The sequence below is a fragment of the Arvicanthis niloticus genome, chromosome 16 (genome assembly GCF_011762505.2).
Source record: "Arvicanthis niloticus isolate mArvNil1 chromosome 16, mArvNil1.pat.X, whole genome shotgun sequence".
NCBI classification, from domain to species: domain Eukaryota; kingdom Metazoa; phylum Chordata; class Mammalia; order Rodentia; family Muridae; genus Arvicanthis; species Arvicanthis niloticus.
In genome coordinates, this window is record NC_047673.1 from 26646747 (window position 1) to 26673702 (window position 26956).

General features: G+C 43.6%; 2 long non-coding RNA genes across 4 annotated transcripts in view; one reads left to right on the forward strand and one right to left on the reverse strand.

The window, feature by feature from the left end:
• Positions 1-1875: 1875 nt before the first annotated feature.
• On the reverse strand, positions 1876-6699 carry LOC143434681 (uncharacterized). Its single transcript, XR_013104383.1, has 3 exons — positions 5896-6699; positions 5485-5808; positions 1876-3440 (listed from the first exon to the last, which is right to left on the reverse strand). It is a non-coding gene; the product is annotated as an uncharacterized LOC143434681 (long non-coding RNA).
• A 97-nt stretch (positions 6700-6796) lies between these two features.
• Positions 6797-26956, forward strand: part of LOC143434680 (uncharacterized) — a 52122-nt gene continuing 31962 nt past the window's right edge. Inside the window, exons 1-2 of one of the 3 annotated variants that reach the window (XR_013104380.1) lie at positions 6797-7091; positions 18514-22514. This is a non-coding gene — a long non-coding RNA (uncharacterized LOC143434680). Of the gene's footprint in view, positions 7092-18513; positions 22515-26956 lie in introns of those variants that run through there. The other 2 variants (XR_013104382.1, XR_013104381.1) reach the window with 2 other exon arrangements.

Here is a 26956-nt window from a genome sequence, read left to right on the forward strand (position 1 = left end):
TTAGACTTCCTGCTCTGATCTCTCACTCTTTTACAGACTTCCCTGGGACTGAGCTGGACTTGAAACCCAACACCTTCTGTCTAAACTCAGCAGGAAGCACTTAGAGGGCCTGCCCTTTGTTTGGGAGAGAGAAGACAGGAAGTAAAACAAGGGAAAGGCTCTGTGTGCTTTTCATTCAATACTGAAGCCCAACAGAGTGTAACCCGCTCCCAGCTGAATGTCTCAGTGGGAAAGCTTGTGTCTGAACCTCACAAAGGATTCGGTAAACTGTCCTGCTGTCCCCGTGGCAGCAGTGGTTCATTTAGACAATGCTCTAAGTTCACCTGGCATTGCCATAGACAAGTTCTCCTTTGCTCCTCACCTCCGCAGTCAGCTCTGAGCAACAAGGGGATCACTATGTGGTAGATGACCCAAAATCTGGGGACTGGTTAGCAGGGTCTCTATGAAGGGCTCTTCCATGATTGCCACAAGGCCAATTGACCACCAACAGATGGGGTGCAGGTGTCACACTTCCTACCCCTCTCTACTATAAATGATTCTTAAATGGTTAAGGTTCTATTCTAAAGGTCAGCTCCATGAACTGAGGTATCTGATGGCCACAAACCCTGTCATAACAATGCTAATCTTACCCCTGCACAGAGTTGAATAAATAGTTCTGAGCCGAAGGTAGGGGTGGGGGTGGGGAGTGTGGGCATGGCATGCATCTCTAGTCCCAGCCACTTGAGAGGCTAAGACAAGAGGGTCGCTAGAGCCTAGGACTTTGGAGACAACACAGGCAATATCATGAGACACTGTCTATAATAATAATAATAATAATAATAATAATAATAATAATAAATAATTTTTATTAAATACCTGTGTCATGCCAGGCACTTTGAGTTAGCATCTCAAGTAAGTTATACTAACCTCTTTTTGTGGGTGAAGGTTAAGGTCAGAAGGTAAATCACCTTCCTCAAATTACTAACTGTTCGACCAGCCAGTAAGAAAAATGAGATTTAAACCAGATCTTCTGGCTCCAGCAGCTATCCTCTTTCCATTTTGTTATAACATCTTTGAGGCTGGAAATCCATTTTCTTTGGGTCCCTCCCACGTGCACCATCCACTCCAGGCTCACCCTTTTCCCACAATGCATCAGGTACTCCCTTTTCTTACAATGCATATATAAACAACTGTTGTATAAAGGTGCTAGTTTCTTGAAAACAGAAAAAAAAATCACTTCAACATTAATTTTTGGCTGAAGTTTACCAAGCACCAGGATTTCCGGTCTTCAGACAGACTGCTGGTATTAAACATTAGGGAAGGGCAAGTTCTAGATGAGATGAAATACCCTGTAATACCCAATGCAGTGAACCGCAGCAGGAATTCACATTGTAAAACGGACCAAATAATGAGAAACACATTTATGTTCCTCAAGCAGCCTGCAGAGAAAGGAGGAACAGGGGTGCCGTCTTTGTTGTGAGCAGTAGGATTGCAGAAAGTCCATCATCCATCAGAAACAGCAGACCGAGTGTGTTAGTGTGTGAGTGGGAACGAAGCCCTGTGGGCACAGCAAACAGGTAGGGCAACGTCACCCTCATCAAAGAGGTTCACAGAGTGGGCAGACTAAGAGACTCCTCTCTCACAACTGCAGGGAAGGCTATTGCTAGACAAATAGCAACCCCTAACTCTCTAAGAGAAGGCCCTGGAATAGGGCCCACGTCAACACAGAATAGGAGTCCGGTCCTGCGCCCGAGGACGAGGCTCTGCAGGTTTCCTGGGCAGGTTATGAAAGTCCACAGAAATCCTTAGTGTCCTTGTGGTTCTAGGCTATTATTCTATTATTATGGGAGTTAGAGCTTGTCAAACAAACAAATAAACAAACAACACCACCTCAGGTAATTTCTCCATTTTCTTCAACATCTTGCCTATAATATCATCCAGAAAAGCATTTTAATATGTCATTGTCAAATACAGAATTTATAACAATGATTCGTATTTGATGAAGCTAGTGACGCACTTGAAACCCCAGCACTGGGAGAGAGTAAATGTGAGGCAGTGATCCGATACACAGTGAGTTGCAAGCCAGCCTGGACTACAGAACCCAAACTCAATAAAATAAAATAATGAAGTTTTTTTTATCTGCATGTGAACAACTTTAAAAACTTATTTTTTAAATCTTAAGCTATTTTACAAATATATATGAATGCTGTGTCCCCTTGTTCCTTCAGCAACTGTTTTCTGGAGAAGGATGGTCTTTTGAATCCTCACTATGGTCAGCTCCCTCAAAGGCTGCTTTGCTTCCGGTAGCAGAAGAAGTATACCAGCAAACTTGTAGCCACAACTGGTACCCAATCAGTCTCACTGTGAAGGATATCAAAATACATATGAGATCATTGATCTTTAGAACCAAAGGAGCCACCTCAGAGTATTTCTATGATACATCTGTAGTGTCCACTCATGGCTGGGATTGAGGGAAATCTGAAACACAGCAGGAGAGGCAGTACAGTTTGAGAAGATCCTATGTAATCCTGCACATGGTCGAGGCTGCTCTAATGACTGCACAATTTGCCCAAGCTGAAACTTGACCTACTGTGATAAATAAAGTTTCTAAATCACAATGAGGAAGGAAATGATATTGACCTTAGAAAAAGAAAAGAAAAAGAAAAAAGAAACCACGAAAGAAATTCTGAGAAATCACAAACCACATCTTGAAGACTTCTCATGTTGGCTGCCTGCGGGTGTAACGCATATATAGTATTGTCAGAAATAGTACTGGCCCACAATACGTCATCCTATTGTCAGATTCACAGGATGCCTCAGAGATACACGATACGTAGCTGCTACCATTGGGCAACTCACACTGTAGGTTGTGGGATCTAGGTAAGGCTCTATTAGACAATTAGTGCTGAAAAAAAAATATGCCCCTCCCCCGCTCCAGATTTGCAAGTTGAAGTTCTAACCCAGAGCACCTCAGAGTGTGACCTTATTTGGAAATAGGGTGGATGTAGACACAATCAATTAAGGTGAGGTCATCTGGGTGGGGCCCTAAGGCAATCTAACATCTATATAAAAAGAAGGCATTTGGAAACAGACACAGGGGAGATGCCATGTGGGTGTGAAGTTAAGGGTTGGAGTGATGTATCCAGAGCCAGGAAATACCAGCAATTGCCAGGATGGGTTTTGCCTCTCAGTCATTAGAGGAAACCGGTTGCCAGGTTGCCGCCGTGACACAGTGAAATTCTGCTGCTTCAGGTGTCCAGTCTGGGGTTTGGTGATAAATAAAGCAGTCATAGAAAATCAAGACGTTATACAGCTATCATAAATCTTCAGGTCTCAGGGGAATGAGGAAGCAGAAATTCCAATCTAGTCAAAACAGCAGACACCTGCCCACAGCCATAGCCCCGTATTCCTCTCCACAGTACTGCCGTCCACAGTCCTCATTTTCCTACAGGTGGGCTGGGCTGAAGGGGAAAAAGGAACTCAGTTGGCACTGGGCATAATCCCGTGGTACAGACAGAAGGTTCCAGAAAAAAAAAAAAGAGAGAGAGAGAGAGAGAGAAGCAAATACACATTCTTGTAAACTCTCTCAAGGGGTTTCACAGAGCTGTGGAGACTTCACTACCAAAACACATATACACTCATCACTGCAGAACCCCACCCTCAAAAATCCAGTAATCAATGCTGTGCTCGCTGGCCCCTTTTAAAGGGGCATTTAGAAATGCCTGTCTCTTTAAAACCTGTGTATAGATTCTAAAACGCAGCCGCTCTAAAGCCATAAACATGTACTTAAGTCCTAGATATATAGTTAGTGTTTTCGGGAACTGGGATAATCTGTCCCCGAGTGCTGTTACACACAAACCAAATGTGCTTTCTTGGGATCCGTTTGCAAACTCTCATAGTATTAGCCCTTGACCTAAGAACCAGTCAGATTTATTTACCCAGATAGATTCATTTATAGAAAGACCAAGTTCAAACCGCCGCACTGCACATTCAAATGCAAACCAACCAGGGCTGTTTTTATTTGAGCGTGGAAGTGTGGAGCAGTGGCAGGGACTTGAACTTCTGGACACTGGTGTTTCTTTCATTGCACAGAGAAAGCGGGATGCTAGCTGCGTGTTCGGGAAGAAAACCAAACAATTGTACTGTAGCCTGTACTGCTATTTAAATTTACAGATGCCGAGAGCGGGAGAACATATGCATACAGATATAAAATCCTTGACTTAGACAACTTCACCACGTGTGTTTGTTGCTGAGTTCTGATCTGGGTGCAATCCTTAGCTAAAACCGAGTCTTAGAAAGTAATATTTTACATGGTAACAAATGTAGGCTAGGCACAGATGTTTTCCCCACACCTATAATTCCAGCATTTAGAAGGCTGAGGCAGGAGGCTCCTAAGTTTGAGGCCAGCTGAGCTACATAGAAAGAGCATTTGCAGGAAAGTAACAAAGAAACAGGGGTGTGTGTGGGGGGGGTGGGGGTTTAAGAAGTATTATCCCAAATCTCACAGTGCAGAACAGTTTGGAATGTTTCTTTCTCTGTTCTTAGGATTCTCAAGGGCAGCTGAGGTGGCTCTGGGGTTGACTGTATCTGCTGCAAAAGCCCTTGGACCTAAACTCAATTCTCAGAACCAATAGTGGGAGGAGTCCCAGTGTTGACCTCTGACCTCCACATACATGCCGTGGCATACACACACACACACACACACACACACACACACACACACACTATACACATACACACAAATAGTAAATAAATAATGATAAAATAAAAGCAGTTCTCAGTGGCAGTTACGCTGAAAAGTTGTTGGTTTTACCTCTTTCCACCAGCTGTAGAAGCAACTTCATATCTCCCTGATTTCTTCCCTAAAGTATTGTCTAACGGGCTAGGGGAGACTTCCTTCTTGTTTCTCCCTTTTGGACTACTCAACCTTTCACAGTGTGCGTGCATTACTCTTCCCATTTAAAACCAGAACATCATCTGCTGTGACCGCTCGGGTCCACCCTGTGGTTGCATGTGTGTTTGCCAGCCTTAGCCATCCCCAAGGCTTTACTGTGAGAAATGACACCGCAGTGAGCATCCTTCACACACATCCTCACTCACTTGCTGATCATTCTCGTTACGTGATCCTACCTTAGTCCCTGGGATGCTACTATAAGAAAGTCCCTGAGGTTGAGTGATTTATAAAAACACATATTTATTTCTTATAGTCCTAGGGGCTGGCAAGCCCAAGAGCAAGAGCCTCATATCTGGTGAAGATCCTCATGGTATATACTGCCTCTAATGGAGGGCAGAACACAATATAGCAATACAGCAATATAGCAATACAGCAATACAGCAATACAGCAATACAGCAATACAGCAAAACAACAACTAAAGAAGGAAGTGGAACTCCTCCATCTCCCTGGACCCCACTCCATGGCAACCAACCCACTACTCTGCTAATGAAGGCAAAGCTCTCCCAGGGCCCTTCTCACCACTGTGGCTCTGGGATTGTTTCTTACTCACGGGCGGTGGTGAGCACATTCAAAGCTTAGCACATTCTAAGAACTGAACCACTGAAGGGTTTTTGCATACTAGGGCCACCAGCTTTCCATCAGTTGGCACCTATATGCACTCTCTCTAGCGAAGCCTGCCAGAACGCGTCACATCCTCCACCGATCCGCTGCCCTCCTTCCTTCTCTCCATAGGTACAGTGAGGAGGGGGAATCGTTTGCTTTTTCTGGATAATTGAAAACAGTGCTGGGTCCTTGGATGACGTTTGCTCCGGAGGTGGGTGGGGTTTTCATGTGACTCTGGGTGTCTGCCTGTGTTGCTTACGCACCCTCAATCCTTCAGAGAAGAGATATGATTCATAGTGAGGTCAATGTCAGCTCAACAGAATGCAGAGCCATGGTCATTCTGCTCCCAGCTACTTACTTGTTCCTAGAAAGTCACATTAAAGTGACTCTGCCACCACTCGCTCTCCCTGTAATTTCAGAAATCTGTCTCATACTCAACCTCCTCCTTCTGCTCCTCCTCTTCCTCTTCTTCTTCTTCCTCCTCTTCCCTCTCCTCCTCCTCCTTCTTCCAGAATAGGGAACTGGCGGGGTGTGGGTAATCCATCTCTTCCCACCTCTATATGGTCACCAACAATCCAAGCGGACTCTCTCCCCTAATGTCACTGTTTTCCCCAAAGATACAAAATAGGGAAAGCCTAGGAGTGGTTTCGTCTCCCCAAACCTTGACAGATCCTGTTGCTGGTGAAGAGGTAGGAAGGGCATTGAAAGAATATGTGGCTCAGGGATCTTTGATAGGACAGAGACAGAGACCCTGATTTCACTTGCTCTGAAGCTGGAACTGGGAGTCCGTGTGTGTCTAGGGCTCCTCCGTCCTCTCTCCTCACACAAAACCAGTCTCCCAGAGTTCTGCAATAGCAGCTCGAGAGCCACAGGAAAGCCTACACCGTAGACTTTCTTGGAAAACAAAGATGAATCTAAAGATTTGGTGTGGACAAGTGAAAGGAGACTAGCAGGAGAAGGTGGGTGTGGTCAAGAGAGGGAAACGGGGGTGGGGCCAAAGTACATCATCTGTTGATAGGAAAATGTCTTCATGAAACTCCATATTTTGTACAATGAATACAAGCTAGCAAGGGGGTAGTGGGGGTGGCGGTGGTGGCGCACGCCTTTAATCCCAGCACTTGGGAGGCAGAGGCAGGCGGATTTCTAAGTTCGAGGCCAGCCTGGTCTACAGAGTGAGTTCCAGGACAGCCAGGGCTACACAGAGAAACCCTGTCTCAAAAAAACAAAACAAAAAAAAAAAAAAGAAGAATAATAAGAAGAAGAAGGAGGAGGAGGAGGAGGATGAGGAGTAGGAGGATGAGGAGGAGGAGGAGGAGGAGGAGGAGGAGGAAGAGGAGGAAGAGAGAAAAGAAGAGAAGAGAAAGGAAAGGACTGAAAAGAAAAGAAAACAAAGGCTCCTCGTGGAAGAGTCCTGGGCTCCAAGCTCAGAGGGAATTGTGATCATAGAACTGCAAATGCTGTTCTATACTCCTCGGATGAGCTTCCTTCTTGGCCTGTATGGACTGCAGGTCTCATCGTGCCCAGCTGTCTGGCGAGGAGAAAGATCAGTGTGAGGTAAGAAGGGTACCATTCACACTACCCGTTTCAGGAAACGCGGACGTAGTGAGGTCAAATAATTTCCCAAACAGCACACCGGAAGCGGGTGAACTACAGGTCACTTCTAACTTTTGCCAACGCTCTCCTACCCTGCAGTCTTGACTTCAGGTCAAGATAGAGAAATGCTGAGAGGTCCATCAGCTATCCACATGACCTACCCGAGTGGGCCTGGCCAGCTCTGGGGAGACGTTCCCTGTCATGTCCCACAGATCAGTGTCGCCAAAGGGTGACACGCCACACAGCGTCTGACACCCTCATCCCTTCTGGCCCTGTTTACATCCGGGGTGCACAGGCAAAACTCGTTGAAGCTCCGTGCAGTTAACACAGACTTCCGCTTGCAACAGGTTTCCTTCCCACACCAGCTGTGGTTTTTCTCGACCGGTTCCTGACCCTTTTTTTCTTTTGCTTTCCGCTAAAAGCTTTAGCCGGAAAAAACGCAAACTTGAGCTAAAGGAATCAAATGAACGTTAGCTTCAGCTGGCAAGAAGGAGTTCCTTAAGATTGGATGCGAGCAAGCAAGTCACTGAATAACCAGTTTGTCCAGAATTATTCAGATAATCTTTTATCTCATTTTATTTCTGGAAGCTCAGACACAGAACAAAAACATGTCCTGGGCTAAATGCAGAGACAAAAGTACAGGGTTTTTTTTTGTTGTTGTTGTTGTTGTTGTTTTGTTTTTTGTTTTGTTTTTGTTTTGTTTTCAGAGTCCTGCTTTATCTGCTGAACTCAATGCCCTCCTGGCTTTGAGACCAGAAGAATTCAGACCAATGGGAGAATGCATTCTACTGAGGGAATCAGAGTCAATTTCTGTGCCTGGGAGGTATTAACCAATTGGTCCCAAAGTTGGCCTGGGCTTTCTCAGTGAACACAGACAGTCTTGTAGCCTAGGATAGCCCCCAGTCCAGGCAAAGGCAAACTGAGTTGTTGACCATCCTGAGACATGCAGGGGTTCTTCAGGATGGGCATATCAGCCTTTGGGTTCTTTTCCTTCAGCTGGTTTTTTTTTTGTTTGTTTTTTAATTTTTTAATTTTTATTATCATTTTTTAAGACTGGTTTGTTTTGTAGCCCACGCTAGCCTCAAATTCACAGACCTCCTGCCTCAGCTACCCGAGTGCTAGATGTGTGCCACTGTCTCATTCCATCTTAGCAGAAGTAAAGCAATCCAGAACCCTGGGGGCCTGATGCCCAATGTAGATACAAGAGGAAGATACAGTGTCCAGAAGGTGGGGGTCTAAATGTACCCATTAAAATGTTCTCCAATGCTGGACAGTGGTGGCACATACCTTTAATCCCAGCACTTGGGAGGCAGAGGCAGGCGGATTTCTGAGTTCGAGGCCAGCCTGGTCTACAGAGTGAGTTCCAGGACAGCCAGGGCTACACAGAGAAATCCTGTCTCAAAAAAAACAAACAAACAAAAAAAAAGTTCTCCAACTGCTCTGATGTATATATGTGCATTAACGTATATTTAATCACCCAAGTCCAACCTGACCACTGCAGAATTTTTTAAAATAAAAATGGCAAGAAGGAAGTCAATAGTACTCATAATCTTACAGTCTCTCCAAACTGTTTTAAGACTTCAATATTTTAATATAATCTTACACCTAAGAGCTATCTGTGCTAGTCTTTTCGGGGTGGTGGGGAGATAGAAAGAGGCTGTGAAGCTATCTTTTCACTCAACGGTATGAGAATGAATTCATGTCAACAAGGATACTTTTATGAAGTCATTTCAGTGAGCACCACAAAATATCCCACATCGTGCCCATAACCCGGTTTACAAAACCTGCACTTCTGCTGCTTTGAATAATCCTTCCAGTGCTGTAGACAGTGCTGAAGGGCTGCTGGTACATTTAACACAATGGCCAAGATTTTTGCCTAGCATGGCACTTGGATTCAAGCTCAGTGAACAGACAGGGAAAGCATCAGGGATGTGTGGCTGAGTCAACTCCCAGAAGCAGCTCACCAAGCTCTGAGCAAGGCCACGTCTTACTCTTCCTGCTGTCACCAGGCTCCAGACCCAGCCAAGGTCTTATGATTGGGGTGTGGTTTCCAAAACTAAAGTCCCATGTGCAAACTGTGGGCTTGGGGGAAGCCAGGTGACGAGGACCGAGGGCATCTTGTTTTGGCAAGGCAGATAGCTATCGAACTGTACGGATGGGAACCCCATTCAAAAACATTTCTAGCCTTGTCACTTTAGAACTGTTGGGAGTCAGAGGGTACAAGGAGGAGGAGAAAGACATGGAGCCATAAAGCTCTGGGTTTCTGGGCTCCATTCCAGGATTATTATTGGGGTTAGAGTGGGCGGATGGGGTGATGCAGACAGGGCAGTGTTGACTGGGAGCTTGTAACTGTTGAGGCTGAGGGTGCACAGACACACACTGTACTAACGACCCTTTCTCTAGTAGACACTGAACATTTTCTTAACAAAAGTAGTGTGTTTTTAAAAGGCAGTAAAAGTGCGGGCAGGGATGTAGACTAGAATATAATTTCTGGACCCTAAGCAGTAAGCTTTCTCTATGGATCATATCCCAGACAACAAAAGACCTTTGGCTAGCAATTTTTTTTTCATTTGCAACTGTTGTTTTTTTCCAACATTCCCCAAGGAAGAAAAAAAGTTTTTTTGTTTGTTTGTTAGGTTGGTTTTGGGGGGGTTTGTACTTAAACTGGATCTGAATAAGGCATTGTTATGTCACTCACAAAGTTCACTATACTCAGAAACTGTGCCACTGCCACTTGCCACATTTAGTGGCTCAACAGATATACCACTACAGTGATTAGCTTTTCAGGGTTACCCACAAATAACACCCATGCAACTCCAAATAAATAGCAAATATTTATTTCAATATGTGTGTCTATGCACCATGTAGGGCTTACTTGTGTTAAAACAAATTATTGATCTGAAATTCAAATATAAGTGGGCATCTATATTTTATCTGATTCCTTTACTCTAGTGATTTATAAAATGGAGGCGATTCCACCTGCCCCTCCCTACTTTACCTCAGGACATGCCTCATCTTACCCAAAGTGACTAGAGTCATGTAATCATGAGTCTGGGTATTTTATGACTACCTTTCTTCATCTTCCTGGAAAGGCAATCTCCCTCAGCTAGGTGGCTTTGAGGACTGTATCCTGCCTAGCTTCTAGTCATTGAAGGGAAGTGTGGAAAGAGAGAAGCATCTGTTTGTCACCAAGGAAATCTGCTAAGATGGGACATCCCACAAGTCCACCCAACTGAGCTGAGATTCAAACTCTGTAGATGCACACATCATTTTTGCTGCCGCAGAGTCTACACATACAAATAGGTGTTTATAGAATGTCATCTTCAAAAAAAGCAGAGCAGTCACAGGCTGGAAAGCAGGAGGTAGTTTGCATCCAACTTCACTCTGGCAACCCTGTCTTCACCTTTCACTATCTGTTCCAGATTATCAGGGCTAAGATGATGGAGTTTCTGAAGCTAGAACGTTGTCCATTTTCCCTGCCTATCACTTGACAACTCATTAGCATCCTGACTGAACCAGAGCCAAAGGAAGGAAGTGATAAACCACCATGAGTCATGTTTCTTGCCAGAAGTTCTCGTAAAGGGAGCAAGAGGTGTGTAAGGGAGAGAAATCAGTAGAGAAAGTCTTAGGGGTAGTGGGGATTTCTCTTTGCTCTCTAAATCAGAAATAAATAAGCTTTATCTCTTAAAGTTGACTTCTCCAGATAGAATGTTCTAGAAAGACGCTCAATTCTGTTGCCCGCAACTATAAGAAGTGTCTGCCTTTTGTTCTTTCTATTCTGCTGTGAGGTTAAACAAAGGTCAGAGTGTTAAAGGGATGGGATTAGGCAAACACAGTGACTTTTTGAGCTGGGTGTAAGAACCAGGTGGTTGGGAAGGAAGGTAGCATTCCTCAGGAGACAACCACAAGGTTCGCAAAGTCACTGTCAACGGGTATGCCTGATAATAAGAACAGAATCTTCCCCCACTGTAGACTGATGAGAAGTATAGCCAAAGAATGACATCACTTGCAGTACATAAAAAGAACCATTTGCTTTTCTTTGTTTGCTATAGTGTTTGCCTTAAATGGAAAAGACAGTAATAGGAAGAGGTAAATGCACTCAGAGTACCTTGATGCTCATGCCTGAAAATGCTGCAATGAAGCTGCACACTGACTGAAAATTCAAAGTATTAAGTAAGGAGCCTAGGAATTTAGTGCTTCATAATAGGGGAAAGGAATGATGGTCAGGGGAAAGAGGAGAGCTAAGCAAACATGTCAGAGAGAAAGGTGGCCAGAGAGAAACTGCCCAAACCAGAAACAGCTCACATATTCTAAAACAGTAATCTCAGCAGCCATATAAAAATGATTTATTATGGAAAATTTCAATTATATACAAAAGTAAACAGGCTAGTATGATGAACCTCAGCGTGCTATTATTCTGTGCTTCAATTATTGACTTCGTCTCATCTAGTCAAATTGTCTGCCTGCTTGCCCTTCTAGCATGGGCCATTTTGAAGGAAATTCCACACATTATATTTTATCAATTAATATTTCAGTACAGCATTAAGATTTAACTCACCAATTCTGATCTGTATGGCTTCTCCAAAGTTAGCCAGTTTCCACTCATGTGCCTACAGGAGCCTGCAGAAGGGGGGGAATGAAGGGGAAGCCATGTTCCCTCCACATGATGGGAAAGTCCAAAATTACAATCCTGAGTGCTTTAGGTCCCGCAAATGCATAGAAACCAATTGACCATGGCCAATAAAAGCAAAAGTCAACAAAGGAGAACAAAAAAACATAAACAGTTGTAAGAGACCCAAGGAAGACAGAGGAGCTTCTATAAGGTGCAGTGCTGATCCAGAACATTCTCTCAAAACATCAAACTCGGATTGTCCACCAAAGCTTCTAGAGACCTGTGTAACATAGTCATCAGGTAAAACTACCTGGGCTACACAATCATTTGGACTTCAAGCAAGTTCTCTTGTGCTCACAAATCCCAGGTGCATTTCAAACAAGACTGTCATAGTTTGAACATGTCCCAAAAGGTCATCTGTTTTATGTATGTATGTATGTATGTATGTATGTATGTATGTATGTTTGTATGTATGCATGTATGTATGTATCCTATCTATCTTGTGTATCTTATTTATCTATCCATCCATCATCCATCCATCTATCCATCCATCCATCCCTCCCTCCCATCCCATCTCATCCCATCCCATCCCATCCATCCATCCACCCACCCACCCACCCACCCACTGATCTATCTATCTATCTATCTATCTATCTATCTATCTATCTATCTATCATCTATCCTATCCTGACCCATCCTATCTATACTATCTATCTAATTTTTTTTGAGGCGGGGTTTCTCCATGTAGCCTTGGCCATCCTGAAACTCACTCTTTAGACCAGGCTGGCCTTGAATTCAGAGATCTACCTGCTTCTGCTCTTGTGCTTAGATTAAAGGCAGGCACCACTACTGCCATCCTGCTATGTGTTGTGCCTTCAACCCCCAGTGTGGAGGGGTGATTAGAACCTGAGATTCCTGGCCTCACACATGGGTAAATGCCATTAACATAGGAACAGGTTAGTTACCTGGACAGTGGACAATTGCAAACAAGTTCAGCAACCTCTCGTTCACTTATCTGTCTACTTTCTACCACACGACGATGTAGCCCAGAATCCTTTGCCAGATCTCCATATCTTCCCAGCATCTAGAACTCTGGGATACTCTGTTGCATACATCCACTCTAATGTGGATGAAGAGAGAAACAGCCAACATTTCTCGTTATTCAAAATAGGTTTGAAGAAAGCAGGAGTTCTTTATGTGTATTTGCTTTTGTCCTTAGAACGAACAGTCCACCTGTATAGGAGGAGCACAGACCATCCGCAGCTAGCAGTACACCCTCGTAGGGGGAGCTTGGACCATCCATAGCTGAAGTATTGCTGTCTTCCAGAATGAAGTAGTGTCAGGAACTTGAGTCAGAATGCATCTCCAAAAACAGTGCTTCCTTCCTTACCCCGTGTACAGGCTAATCCTCTGTAGTGTCCCAGCCTTTCGCCAAAGATCTGCTGTCAGCACTTTTCAGCAAAGATCCCTTAAGATATTTTTCAAAATGTCATTTCATTCCCAAATTTAAATTCCACAATAAATCTTTTACCCCCCTCCCCATGCGTGTTTCTGACACCCATGAAGAATTTCCCTTTCAAAGATCTGTCTTCTTACAGTCTCAGCTGAAAGCTCCTCTTGACACAACCTCCCAGGAAGACCACACCCCTTAGTACATAATCTTGCCTGTAGCATCTTTAAGGTTGGTTTTTTTTTTTAATTCCCTGATACAATCTTTGCTCACTCAGCACTATTATAAGCGTCTGTCTTCCCTGAGAACCTGGGTTTGTATATTTGTTAATGGCTCTCTAGTCCGCTGGAAGACCTGGCCCCACAGACAAAGAGATAATCCCCAGCCAGGGCTTCTCAAAGCTTGAGGACAGAGCATACTGAGAAGGCCTGTTGAGACAAAGGTGTCAGGTGGGGTGGGGTCACCCATTAAGTACAGCTAGCCCCGGCCTGAGAATGTGCATTTGTGTGCAAAGATGAAAATGACACTCTTTGGCCCTTAGGAAGTTGCAACATCTCCTCATGGAAAAATCTTTCTGTTGAGCTAGCATTTTCAATTTAAAACTTACTTTCATCCTGACGGGCTTCCTTTCCTTTTCTTTTTCTTTTCTTTTTTTTTTCTTTCTATTCTCTTTTCTCCTCTTTCTTTCTTCCTCCCTTCCTTTCTTTCTTTCTCTTTATTTTTTGTACTGGATAATGAACCCAGGGCCTTGTACATACTCAACCCTAGACATTCATTTAATTATAAACTACAGCAGAGGGAAATGAAAAACAGATGCAGTTAGCACACACCTTTAATTTCAGCACTGGTGGGCAGAGGTAGGCAGATCTCTGTCTATTGAATTTAAGGACAGCCTGGTCTACAGAGCAAGTTCTAGGACAGCCAGAATGACATAGTGAGACTCTGTCTAAAAAAAAAAAAAGCAATACCCATGTTAACAATTTTTCCAGGCTGAGTAACAGGTTCAAACTTTGCAATTGTGGAGTTGGAAAGCTGCAGATTTAGATCCAACTCGTCTTGGGCTGACTTTGGTCCTCTTTGTGACCAGCAGTATCCCTTCATCTGACCTAACATCCTTTGACCATCAGGTAAGACGTTTAATATGTATTCCTGGCAGACGACTGGTATCCGCAAACTCAAAACCCAAGGATGACAATATTAAGCATCTGAAACCTAAGAAGGGCTTTCTCTATTTTGCCTGTGATTCCCACCAATGAAACTGTTAAATGCCTTGATTTAGGATTTTATTTGCTCTGTGATCAACAAAGCTTCATGTAACCATTTCCAAGTGGGCCTCTGCTTTCGAGTTGGCTCAGATTAAACTCACTCTTACTCCCTTTGAAGTGAGAGCTATACTTCATGTTGATATTATTAAAAGCAAAATCTAGGAGTGTCCCAGAAGGTAAAGGCATGCTAGATATAGGAGAGAAAACCAGGCTTGAATTCTATCTCTTTCTGATTTCAACTGTTTGACTGTGATCAAGATTCTTAAACTCTCAAAGCCTAAATTATCTGAAAAATGGCAGTTATGATCTCCCAGCTTAGTAAACAACACGTTTGGGAGAACATTGTATGAACTTCAAAGATCTGCATATGTTCATGATGTTGGAAAGCACACAGATCAGGTCAGTATCAGGAAGACTGCTCTGGTACTAGGGCAGCAGTTCTCAACCTTAGGGTCATGACCCCTCTGGGGGGGATGTCAAACAACCCTTTAAGAGGGGTCTCCTAAGACCATGGGAAAAAGGATATTTACATTATGATTCATAACAGTAGCAAAATTACAATTATAAAGTAGCAACAAAAATAATTTTATGGTTGGGGTCACCACAACATAAGGAACTGTCTTAAAGGGTCGCAGCATCAGGAAGGTTGAGAACCACTGGATTAGGGGGACGCAGGAAGGGAGTGTTGTCTTCAGCTGGCATGTGCAAGGATTCAATGGAGTAGGTTTTGTGAGAAAGGAAGATATTTCCACTGGGCCCTAAAGGTTTTCAACTGACAGGGAGCTGAGCAGGGAAGGGAAATATTGAGAAGGAGGGACAATGCACACCATTGTTTTCAAGCCAGCAGGAGAAGTTTAAAACTACAGAAAGCTTTGAATACAAAGCAAGGGGTTTGAACAGTGGGGCCCTGGGTAGCCTTGGGTTCTGTATCTGAGGATTAACCAGTCACTGACTGGAGATGTTGGAGGAGGAGATAAATAACCTCTCTACTACTGGGTAGGTACAGACTTTTTCCCTGTCATTTATTCCCTTACAAATTATGCTAATTCTATGTTATGATCTGCACCGTGCAATCTAGAGATGATTTTACACGTGTGACAGAATGTTTGTTGGTTCTAAACTACTGTATGCTACTTAAGGTGTGGAACTTGAGTGCCTAGACTTTGATGTGCTCAAGGGTCCTGCAGCCAGTTCTCCATGGCTACTGAGGAGTCACCGCTATTTGGTATAGATAACAGGTAGCTTATTAATAAAGGTTCTGCCCAGCAACTCGGCATGCTGAGAAAGTAAGCAATGCCGAGTCTGGGATACACAGGAAGACAGGAAGAACTGAAGAACAGAGATGTGGTCACAAGTCCTTTACTGAACAGCACCCCTGCCTTTGCATCATGGTGTCATCTCATCCCTTCAGTCCCCTCCACATTTTCTACAGGTTTAGCCTCCACTTCTTAAGTCTTTGTCTTTCCCTCAGAAAGCAGCTTCAAACACTAGGCACCTCCTGTAGGTCTAGCTGTGCTTTCTGGAACATTCTGTGGGAACACAGTCTCTCTTCCTCCTAACCTTCCTGGTCCTAATTCACGTTTTCCTTCGAACGTGTCCCCCACCTCCCTTTCAGACATTTCTACTTTAAGAGTGCCCCCCCCTCACATACACACCACTTGTTACTTTTGAGTATAATGTAGGGTTTTTTTTTCCCCACAGAAGAGAGGTACTTGGCATTAGCGAAGGCACTTGGATAATTTAAACAAACAAACTCTTGATGGGAAGATCAGAACTTAGTTCCCCACCCTGCCTCTCTCCTCACTGGGAACTTTCCTGCCAGCGTTTCAGAAGAGTTGAGAACAGGCTTACGTGAATACTTGCACGTCTGTGCAATCCTGTCCATCTGGCAGTGCTTGACGTTCTTCACCTGACATGAGTTTGCTCGGATTTAGAATACCTTCTATATAGTCTATATTTTTTTAAAGAATTTATGGGGTGGCCAAATCAGTCATTTATACCCCCTATTCTGTGCCCTAAACGATTTCACATAGTATCTCAGCGTTTTCCCAAGACCTTCTTTCCCCCAGAACCCCCATAAAGACAAGCAACCTTTTCTTAGGTTTCCATTCTCTCTTTCTTCCCATTGTCCCCAAGCCTGAAAGGTGGGCTGGCCTGTGGCTGATGTGTGCAGAACTAGAGGACTGTTTGTGGGTTCACACCACTTCTCCCAGCAAGTCTCTTTAGGAACAATAGACTAAGAAGGTCACTTCTAATAAATTCCTCCTCCGAATCTCAGCATCAGTACTGTTCCATGCAAAGGCCGTATTCAGTATGCGCTGTGAATAAGCCCCATTGCCTACTGTCCATGCACACACTCCCTAAAACGTAACAGACCCTTTGTTACTACTTCATTATTAGTCTTCACGAAACTGACTATCTTAGCCAGGCAGCAGTGTACACGCCTTTAGTCCCAGCACTTAGGAGGCAGAGGCAGGTGGATCCAGGCTAACCTGGTCTACACGGTGAGTTCCATGACAGCCAGGGCTACACAGAGCACATACACAGGGAGGTATGTGCTCCCTTGCTTCCTCGCCATAGACAACAAAGGAATCCAGGGGCTAGGGACAGCTTGGGTCTTCTCTCTGTGTGAAAACACATTTCACTTTCAATACCAAAGTGAAGGGTCACTCAGAACGTGGCTGATGACACAAGGCATTTTATACCGTAAAGCTCTCCTTGGATGCTGCCTGCCTTGTGTCAGAAGGCTACTCAGAGTCATTTGTGAAACAAGTTTTATTGACTGTGACTCATTGGAAGGAATGTCATGTGCTGGCAGTGTGCCGCTGAGCAGGGAGTCTTAGCCAATTAGGGCTGCTGGCTCAGATGGGATTCAGGGAGAAAAAATGGACATCTGTGGGAAACCTGACCAAGCAAGTGTGCAGAAGTGCACGGTACTCTTTGCCACACGCCCTGTCCTTCGGTCGCTTCCTGTGTTGCTCTCAAGATTCTGAAGATGAAGAAGTAACACTGTTTCTCCTTAACAATGATTGAGATACTCTGTTAATGATGGCTTCAAGAATTTGCTTGTTTGGTTGTTTTTGACTTACCATTATAAGAAGTAGTACCCAACTATACACCGGTACAAAAAGTACTGTATTTACCGAATCATGGCATTTCATGAAGTACCTAAAGATTGGGCTCTTTTATGAAGAGAAATGTTAATGAGTGGAAGATGCTAAAATCCAGGCTTTTGTACCATTTTTGTTCCTATCAGTAGAGCCCTGGTTGCTTCTTCAGTGGGAAGACAGCAGAGGTATGAACCAGAGGTATGAAATAAGAGACTTTCCGATGATGCGACACATTTTCGGTGTCCTAAGAATGTAATCCTTCAGCAGTGGTTTTAAAAGCTTCCTGACCTGAATCTTTAGAACAAAGTTTGAATGTGGAGGTTAAAGCCCTTGTAATCATTTAAATGAACACACACACACACACACACACACACACAATCACACTGGTAGCTGCTGAGATGGCTCTGTAGTTAAAGTATCCATCCACCCTTGCAGAGGCCTGGGGTTCAGTTTCCAGCATCCATGATGGGCTCACAACTGCCTGCATAGTTACACCAGTTCAGAGGTCTGATTAATTTTTCCTGCTTTCGTGGACATCTGCACACATGTGGACACACACACACACCACGTATGTGTGTGTTCTTGCACACTTAAAAAGAATAAACTTTTTTTAAACCTTAACCTACAAAGCCAAAACCAGTATCTACTCTTTATTCTGTGAGTAACTGAGCAGCACATGACTTCCTCGGCAGCATTCTCAGAGAACCCACCAGCTCGGCAGAGCTCCCCCTTGAAATGCCTTGCAAGTTCCTACTCCTGTGCTTTCCCTTCTTGGAACCCAAAGCCGAGCAAGACTCTTTCCTAAGTAGAGGGTGTCTCAGGTCTCCATGGTGCCGGTTGGTGCCTGGCATCACTGGGATGAGCTGATAGAGTAATGCAGTCGTTAAGATATTGCCTTTGGCAAAATAAATAATGTTGATTCTCTGTTATTCCCCCCCAAACCAAGGACGCAGTTGGAGAGATAAAGTCAGGAAATGAAGTTTATGGCTGAGAAGGCAAAAATCCACATTCTAAGTGACTGACAGCAGGGGCCGGAAGGAGAACGGTGCATTTGTTCCTTGGAGAGAGTAGTGAATAAAAATGATGAGAACTCCGACGAGAACTGGGAAGGTCAGACAGACGGGTGTAAATTCCAGGTAAGCACAAGGGGAAGCTTGGCAGCGGGTTAACAAGATCATCTAACAACTGGGAAGAAGCAGGAAGGGGAAGTTGGAGGTGGATATCAAAGGCCAGGACACTCTCCAAAGGCCAAATCAAAGTTTCTGCTTCCAGAGAAGACTGCAGACTCTAACCCAGTGCTTCTCAGCCTTCCTAATGCTGTCCCTTTTTTGTTTGTTTGTTTGTTTGTTTGTGTTTTGTTTTGGTTTTTCGAGACAGGGTTTCTCTGTGTAGCCCTGGCTGTCCTGGAACTCACTCTGTAGTTCAGGCTGGCCTCAAACTCAGAAATCCGCCTGCCTCTGCCTCCCAAGTGCTGGGATTAAAGGCATGCGCCACCACTGCCCGGCTATGCTGTCCCTCTTTAACACAGTTCCTCATGTTGTGGTGACTGCCCACCCATACAATTATTTTGTTGCTACTTTATAACTGTAATTTTGCTACTGTTATGAATCATAATGTCAATATCTGAGATTTGGGATATCTGATATATGACCCCCAAGGGGTCACAACCCATACGTTGAGAACCTTTGGTTTAACCCCAGCTTCTCTTGATGTTACTGCTTTATCACTGGGCTTTCTGTGCTCTGGCGTGCTGGCTCTGAAGAACACAAGGCAAGCTGAAGTTCTTGGGAACAACTGACCAAGAAATGCTGGCAGAGGTAGAGATTTACATCACAAGGCTAATTCAGAAAGCTCCCAGGAGTCTTGTTTATAAGAGGCAAAGTGTCACACAGGCTGAACTCAAAGTCTAGGGCCTAAGGGATCTTCTTGCCTCAGCCTTCCAAGTAGCTTGGGTGTACAGCATTATTCTTGGGCTGCCCCAGGTGTGTGTGGGGGGGTTAGGGGGGTGTATGCCTGTGTGTGTGCGTGCACGCATGAGCATGCATTTCCTTTAAAGAAGGTAGATTAGTGGTTGCTTAGGAATAGAGATGATAAGGACAGAGAGATAACTAGGTTTCCTTGAGGGAATCAAAATGTCCTAAAATTGACTGTAGTGTTGATTGCACGCAGTGCGTATGAATTGCGTATTAAAAAGTTGAGTCTTCCACCTGAACAATATATACTGTAATGAGAAAACTGTATTAGTAAAATTCATGCAGGACCAAACATTTTCAACACGGTGCCCGGATCTAAGAGTGCTGCATTTAGGAAGGAGTGGCATAGCCTTCATTGTTAACTTTTCCCTTTACAAATAAGTCTGTAAATAGTTAGCTGTCATGCTCTATCATTGAGTTGTTTTGATACTTTAGTATTCTGAAAGACAATTTTATTTTACAGGGCAAAACAATAAAATCACTTGTCTATTAAGGAAAAAAGCTGGGTGTTTTCAGGGGTTTTGATTTGCTCTGCTTTAGCCTCCAGACACTGGAGGAAAGGGTGGGTGGTACTAGGGTGAGCTTTAACATAACAGCCTCACAGAGCCAAGAGATGGAGAGCTTCAGGAAGGAAGACACCACCAAAACCTAAAGAAACAATTACAGAAACTCAACGCTATACTCTGGATCCCACAGTTTAAGCCTTTGGCATCCGCTGGATGTGGTCATTTCTGCAGTTATGTGATTTTTGTCCTTTACAGCTCAAAAAGTGACAGTGGCATGCATATGTGTCTGTTCAAGCATCCTAGGAACTCCTGGCCATCTTGATTCTTAGTAGCATGGGACTCTTAGTAAAAGAGTCAACCACTCTGACCTATCTTGGAAATGCACTCCTGTGAACAGATTGGAGATGGAATACTGGGGGATTTTTCTATTCCTTTGCATAATTAGGACACACAGACTATACTTCTAACTCTCAGGTGTCCCTCGGACTCAGCACACAGAGCCAGCATTCACAGGCACTTCACAAGTGCCTGTTGCCTTTAATTATGTTGAATTCGGGAGAGGGAGCGTAAATGTTGGGCATTTTGCGACGGGTGCACATTCTACTTCCAATGTAATAACTAGACTGTGGATTCCAGAAAAGGAAAGGTATTTCTCAAAGACCAAAGCTTCACCGAGGAATGACTGTGTTGAGCCGACTGGTTATTATTCATTTAATTAAGATGGCTAAGAAACATTAACAGAAACCTCCTTAGCGGAGGTCCAGAACAGAGCAATCTTTTCTGAAAACAATACCCAGTATCACACTGTGTAAACACACCAACTTTCCGTTGTGTGCTCAACCATCTTAGCAACAGTCCCCTTTCCAAATATGCCAAGAAAGATATGTTGCTTTGGGTTACAGATGCTGAAAAATCAACAAACCAAAACACCCAGGAGAACTAGGCAGAGAAAGGTTGAGCCTGGTTACCCTGAAGTCCCTGGGGAGCTAGAGAGTGACAGTGCCACAGGGTACCCTAGCAAGGTTTCTTTCCAACTCCCAGCCCTGCTGCCCTGATCATCAGGCTCCCCTGCCCAGCCCTTCACACTAGGCAACCAGTGTGTCAAAAGGAACCTTAAAGCAACTCAGCTTCAAGTTAGAAACTTAGCTACAGAACCACAGGGATGTTTTAAAAATTAACTTTGGTCCATAAACTGGCCAGCAGAGCCAGATTCTTCTAGATGTCAAACGTTCAGTTTCTGTGGCATTTGCAAGGATGAAGCACACCGATTACGTGGGTTAATTGGTCCTCATGTGTACTCATTATACATGCCCTCTGGGTAGAGAAGTGGTCGGGAAAAGAGCCAGCCCAGCCCTTCCTCTTTGTCCCTTCTTGGTAGTTCAGAGCACAGCCAACATCCCACTTGGCATCTTAAAGCAGCACAGAACTAAGTACTCGAGACTCTTCCACACTCACTGTTTGAGTAAGCCACTGTTGTCTTTGTCACCCGAATCTTGAGACAAACAAATTATGGCTGCATAACTTGTTCACACTAATCGAAATTCTCCTGTATGTGTGTGATCGTCACAACCTAAAGAGGTTGACCCAGAGATCTTCACTCTCTGGGGACATGACTCAAAAGGCATTTTAAGTGACTATAACTTCCCAAACACTTAGGTTCACATGCTCTATCACTACAAATAAAACTAATCTAAATAAGTTTCATTAAATTAAAACCTATTACACCAAAAAAATTTAACTAGTTCTTAAAAAAAAACCCTAGTTCTTAAAAAAAAAATAGTTCTTTAAAAAGAACTAGTTTTTATAATACTTATAACATTTTTTAAATTAATTAATTTTTATGTATATGGGTGTTTTGCTTGTATATATGTCTGTGCACTGTGTGCATACATGCCTGGTGCCCATGGAAACCAGAAGAGGGTACCAGATACCCTAGAACTGAAGTTATGAAAAAGCTGTTAGCCTCCACGCGGGTATTGAGAATCCAGCCAGGGTCCTCTGGTTGGATTCTCAATGGTCCCAATGTTCTTAATTGACAGTGCTTTTAATCAACAAACCATGTCTCCAATTATATAACAAGGTAGTTTAAATTAATTGTACCCAGGTTCAGAAAAGATGTGCATGGCATTCTGACATTTGGGGAAGCAGACTTTTAACTTTTGCTTAGGGTTTGTTTGTTTGTTTGTCTGTTTGCTTGTTTGTTTGAGTCAGTTCTTTCACTATTTGGGCCCCAAGGATCAGACTCAGCAGAGGCATCAGCCTTAGCAGAAAGTGCTTTTTCCCACCGAGCCATCACACTGGCCCATGAACCAAACTTTCTCCAGTTAGAAGGCATTGTGTAGTAGTCTAACCTGCTGCTTCCCTGTCAGTTCTCTCTTTAGAATCACATGTTAGTCTATGGAGTGGAATCCTTAAGATCTTTTCATCCCTTTTATTCTAGATCCTAGATTTAAAAAAAAAAAAAACAATTAGCACCGTTTGTCACTGGACAGATGACGACTAACAAAATGGTAGCTTACAACAACCCCAAAACAACCCCACTGCTGTCTGTTGGATGGCTTCATCCCTTGCAGCATTCCCAGTAACCCCAACTCAGTGTGAAGACTGAGTCAGTCATTGAGGGTGTTGACTGGAAAACTTTGGGTATAAACAACTTTCTATGAGCTCCCACAGTGGTTGCCAAGATAGCAGACACTTGAGCCAATAAGTATAACCTCACAGGAATAAAGGTTGTATAAGGATGGACCAAATGTCATAATCAATTGATTTTATTTGGCATTTCTTAAAATGGATAAAGGTACTGCCTTTGTGGGTTTTTTTTTTGGGGGGGGGGTATATGTGTGTGTGTGTGTGTGTGCATGTGTGTGTGTGTTGTATGTGGTATATGTTGGGGGTATGTGTTTGCTGGGGCTCTGTCTTAGTTTGAGTTTCTATTGCTGTGAAGAGATACCCTGATCACAGCAACCCTTATATGGAAAATATTTAATTTTACTTCAGATGGCTTACAGTTTCTGAGGTTTAGTCCATTGTCATCATGACAGCACATGGTGGTGTGCACGCAGACATGATGCTGTAGAAGGAGCTGAGAATTCTATATCTTAAATCACAGGCAGCAGCAGGAGATTCTGTTCCACATAAAGCCCATCTCCACAGGGACATTCTCCAACAAGGCCACACCCACTCCAACAAGGCCATGCCTACCCCAAACAAGGCCACGCCCACTCCAACAAGACCACACCTCCTAATAGTGTCGTTCTCTATGGGCAAGCATTCAAATACATGAGTCTATGGGGCCCATTCCTATCAAATTATCACAGGCTCCAACTCAGAGTCTACATACGGTAGCTAAATTCTTTACCATCGAGTTACGTCCCTAGCCTGATACACCTTCTGTGCTCTTATTGGTAAATTTGTTTCTAATTTTAAATTTAGATATGTTCAGAAACATTACTTTAGAGACCATCGTGTATAAAGTAGCCCCTGAGGTCTTAAAAAGAAATGTCTTTCCACACCAAAGTCATATTAACATGGATGAGGAAGGGGTGCTCACCAGGCCTCAACTCTACACAAAGAACTATAGGCAAGTAAGGAAGGCTAAGAGCAAGAGAAATTCTTCCTCAGAAGAGACACACAACTGGTTATCCAAATACAAAATGGTCAGCTTGAAAATGTACATCTGAGTAATAATATATAGACAGCATATATTTATATATGCCATAATTATAATAAATATAAATTATAAACAAATACATAGTTTATATTTACAATATATAATATATATTATGTTATATATATAATATGTAAAAAGATATGTTATATAATATATAATTAATATATAAATAAATTATATATATAAATAATTTGAAAGAACAAGAATAAATGTATGGGAGGGTTTGGAGGGAGGAAAAAGAAGGGGAAATTATATAATTATACTATAATCTAAAACAAATAATTAAAAAAAGACCAATTAAACTGAAAAGGAGAAGGAAGGAAGGGAAAAATAAGTAAATAAATCAGTCCTTGACCCTCCTTCTCTCTCGCTTGGCATCCCCACCCTCAGGAAGTCTCAGGAACCTTACAGGGACCCTGGACATTCTCACTCACCACCTCTCGCAGTGAGGGCTCTGTGCATTCTCAGCATTCTGTCTACCCTGACTGCTCTGTCCTTGACCCCTCTGTGGTCTCTTTGTGATGCCGCAGGTAGTCAGATGGCTCCTTTTAAAACAAGAGCCTTGTCTCACCACACCAAGACTATCTGCACCTTATTTTGAGGAAGGCTCAAATTCCTACTATGCCTCTAGGGACCTCACACAATCACACATTTGACCTCTCTGAGCTCAAAACTCTTCATGCATCTGTGTGTCCATTGGTGTCTGTCTGCCATTGTGGTTTCTTTGCCTTTTTTTTTTTTTTTTTTTTTTTTTTTTTTTTTTTCTACCTCAGAAACTTAGGGCCCACTTTCTCTGCTGGAACCATCCATCCAGGCCTTACCGGCCACAGTAGCACATCCGAGGCTCTGCTCAAATGTTTCCTTCTCACTAAGGCGACCTCTGATCTCCCTGTTTAAGTCTGCAGCCTCTTTACTCCCTGGGGCCCTCTGGCCTCTTTACCCAGCTCTCCTTTTCCCCCCAAGACCTGCATCTTTTAATTTACCAGATAGCAGGCGTATTGAGTTCACCTTACTCCTCTGCTTACTGCATGGCATGCCTCATAAAGGGAACATGTTTTATTGGTTGCTTTTCACTTTTCCTGAAACAGCACCCAGTACACAGAGGGCCAGTAGGAAATGATTGTTGGGTGTGTGAGTATAGACAGATGTCAGAAAGCAGCTGACAAGTCTGATATCTCCCTCCTTCCCCCCGCACCCCCCCACCACTCTGATACAGCCTTTCTCTGTGAATCCCTGATTGTTCTAGAATTTGATTTGTAGACCAGGATGGCCTGGAACTCACAGAGTTCTCTGCCTCCTGAGTGCCAGGATTAAAGGCCTGTGCCACAAATCTGATCTATCTAGGTACTAAATTACTGTATTTCTAACACATTCGCAGGTGTTATGAGACATGTTATGTTATGGTTTTTTTATTTTTCCAAGTCTCTTTCTCAGTACCATGTGGGCCTCACTTGCAGGTAGAAGCTGGGAGGGGAAATGTCTAGAGACAGTTGGGTGTAAAGAAATATGCATCGAGAGAAACCCAAAAACCAAAAACAAAAAAAAAAAAAAAAAGAAAAGAAAAGAAAAAAGAAATATGCATCGATGAATAAACACATGGGCACAAAGTGTTTCACTTGGGGGCTGAATCGGTGATTCAGATGCAGAGAGAATTGCACAGAGATCTGCCTCTATGGGGTGGGGGAAGTAAATGGCAAAGATTTTCTTCCCTTAGTGCTTATAAGAGCAGAATTTATGAGTCGGGAGTAGTGGCACATGTATGTAATCTCAGCATTAAAGAGGCAGAGTTCAAGGCCAGCCTTGGCTACCTAGGAGGCTAGCCTGTGCTACATGCTTTTTTTTTTTTTTTGGAAAAAATGTTCCACAAAAAAACAGAAACAGTGCAAGACTTGAAAACAACTTTAGTAATTGACAATTTTCATCAATTTGATTTGTTTTAATGACTCATCGATAGCTTAACAACACAGAGTTCTAATGTGCTTTTATATAATAATTCCCTGCGTTTTGCTTTGGGGGAAGGATAGGAAGGAAGAAGGTCAGCTGAGGCCTCACACTCTTGGCTTTCCAAGTAAAAGAAGTCCATCATTCTGATGCCAGATCCCCAGGAGCCCTAAGTATAGGTCCCTCGGTGACCTCCCTAGAGCCCCAAAGGTTGGCAGAACACTTACAAACTAGACACGTGAGTGACTCTCACTTCAATCCTCTAAATCACACATAGAGACAAACTGGAAAAGTGGGCCTGGGAGAGGAAAGCAGTGCCTTGAAGGGGTGGAGGCATAAGAAGGCACCGTGAGCATCACAGTGTGTAAGCCCACAACTTTCATGCACCCTGAGGAGCCCTGACCCTAAGCTGGGAGTTGGGCAGACTTGGCAGAGGAGCTGCAACAGAGGCTGTCACGATCAAGGTCCAGAAAGAGAGTCAAAAGAGCTGAGCGAGAAGAGGAAGGCCAAGGAATGCACCAAAGAGACAGGAGTCCAGCCGGCACTCATGGGCTGAGCCACCATGATGCTGCACTATAGAGGGCACAGCAAAGAAAAAGCAGGAGCCAGAGAGGTGGCTCAGTGGTTAAGGTCTTGTCTTGCAAACCTGGGTAAATGAGTCCAAAACCCGCATAAAGGTGGAAGGAGAGAACTAAATGCACACGAAGGTACGCTCTGACCTACACACAGACACACAGACACACCACACAATTACACACACACACTCACACACATTTCATATGCTTATACACACATATTGCCATGTGCTTATACACACACACCATCACACACACAAAGACATATGCACACTCACACATGTGTATCATCATGTGCTAACACACATACAATCATGTACACACACACACACACACACACACACACACACACACACAAATTGTTGGCTTTAAAAGAAACAGCAACCAGACAGTGGTGGCACATGCCTTTAATCCCAGCACTTGGGAGGCAGAGGCAGGTGGATTTCTGAGTTCGAGGCCAGCCTGGTCTACAGAGTGAGTCCCAGGACAGCCAGGGCTACACAGAGAAACCCTGTCTCGAAAAACAAAAAAAAAAAAAAAAAAAAAAAAAAGCAATAATTCTTTCAATGGTCCTACTATACAACTGGTCTTTGATCAAGAAAAACAAAGGATTTTGTTCATGTAAATTACCTACAGATGCCCTCACTAAGTTCTGACTTAGTGTCTACCCAGTCAAGTTCATATAAGAGGATGACATCAGGGACGTTTTATGGGTCTTCAGAGA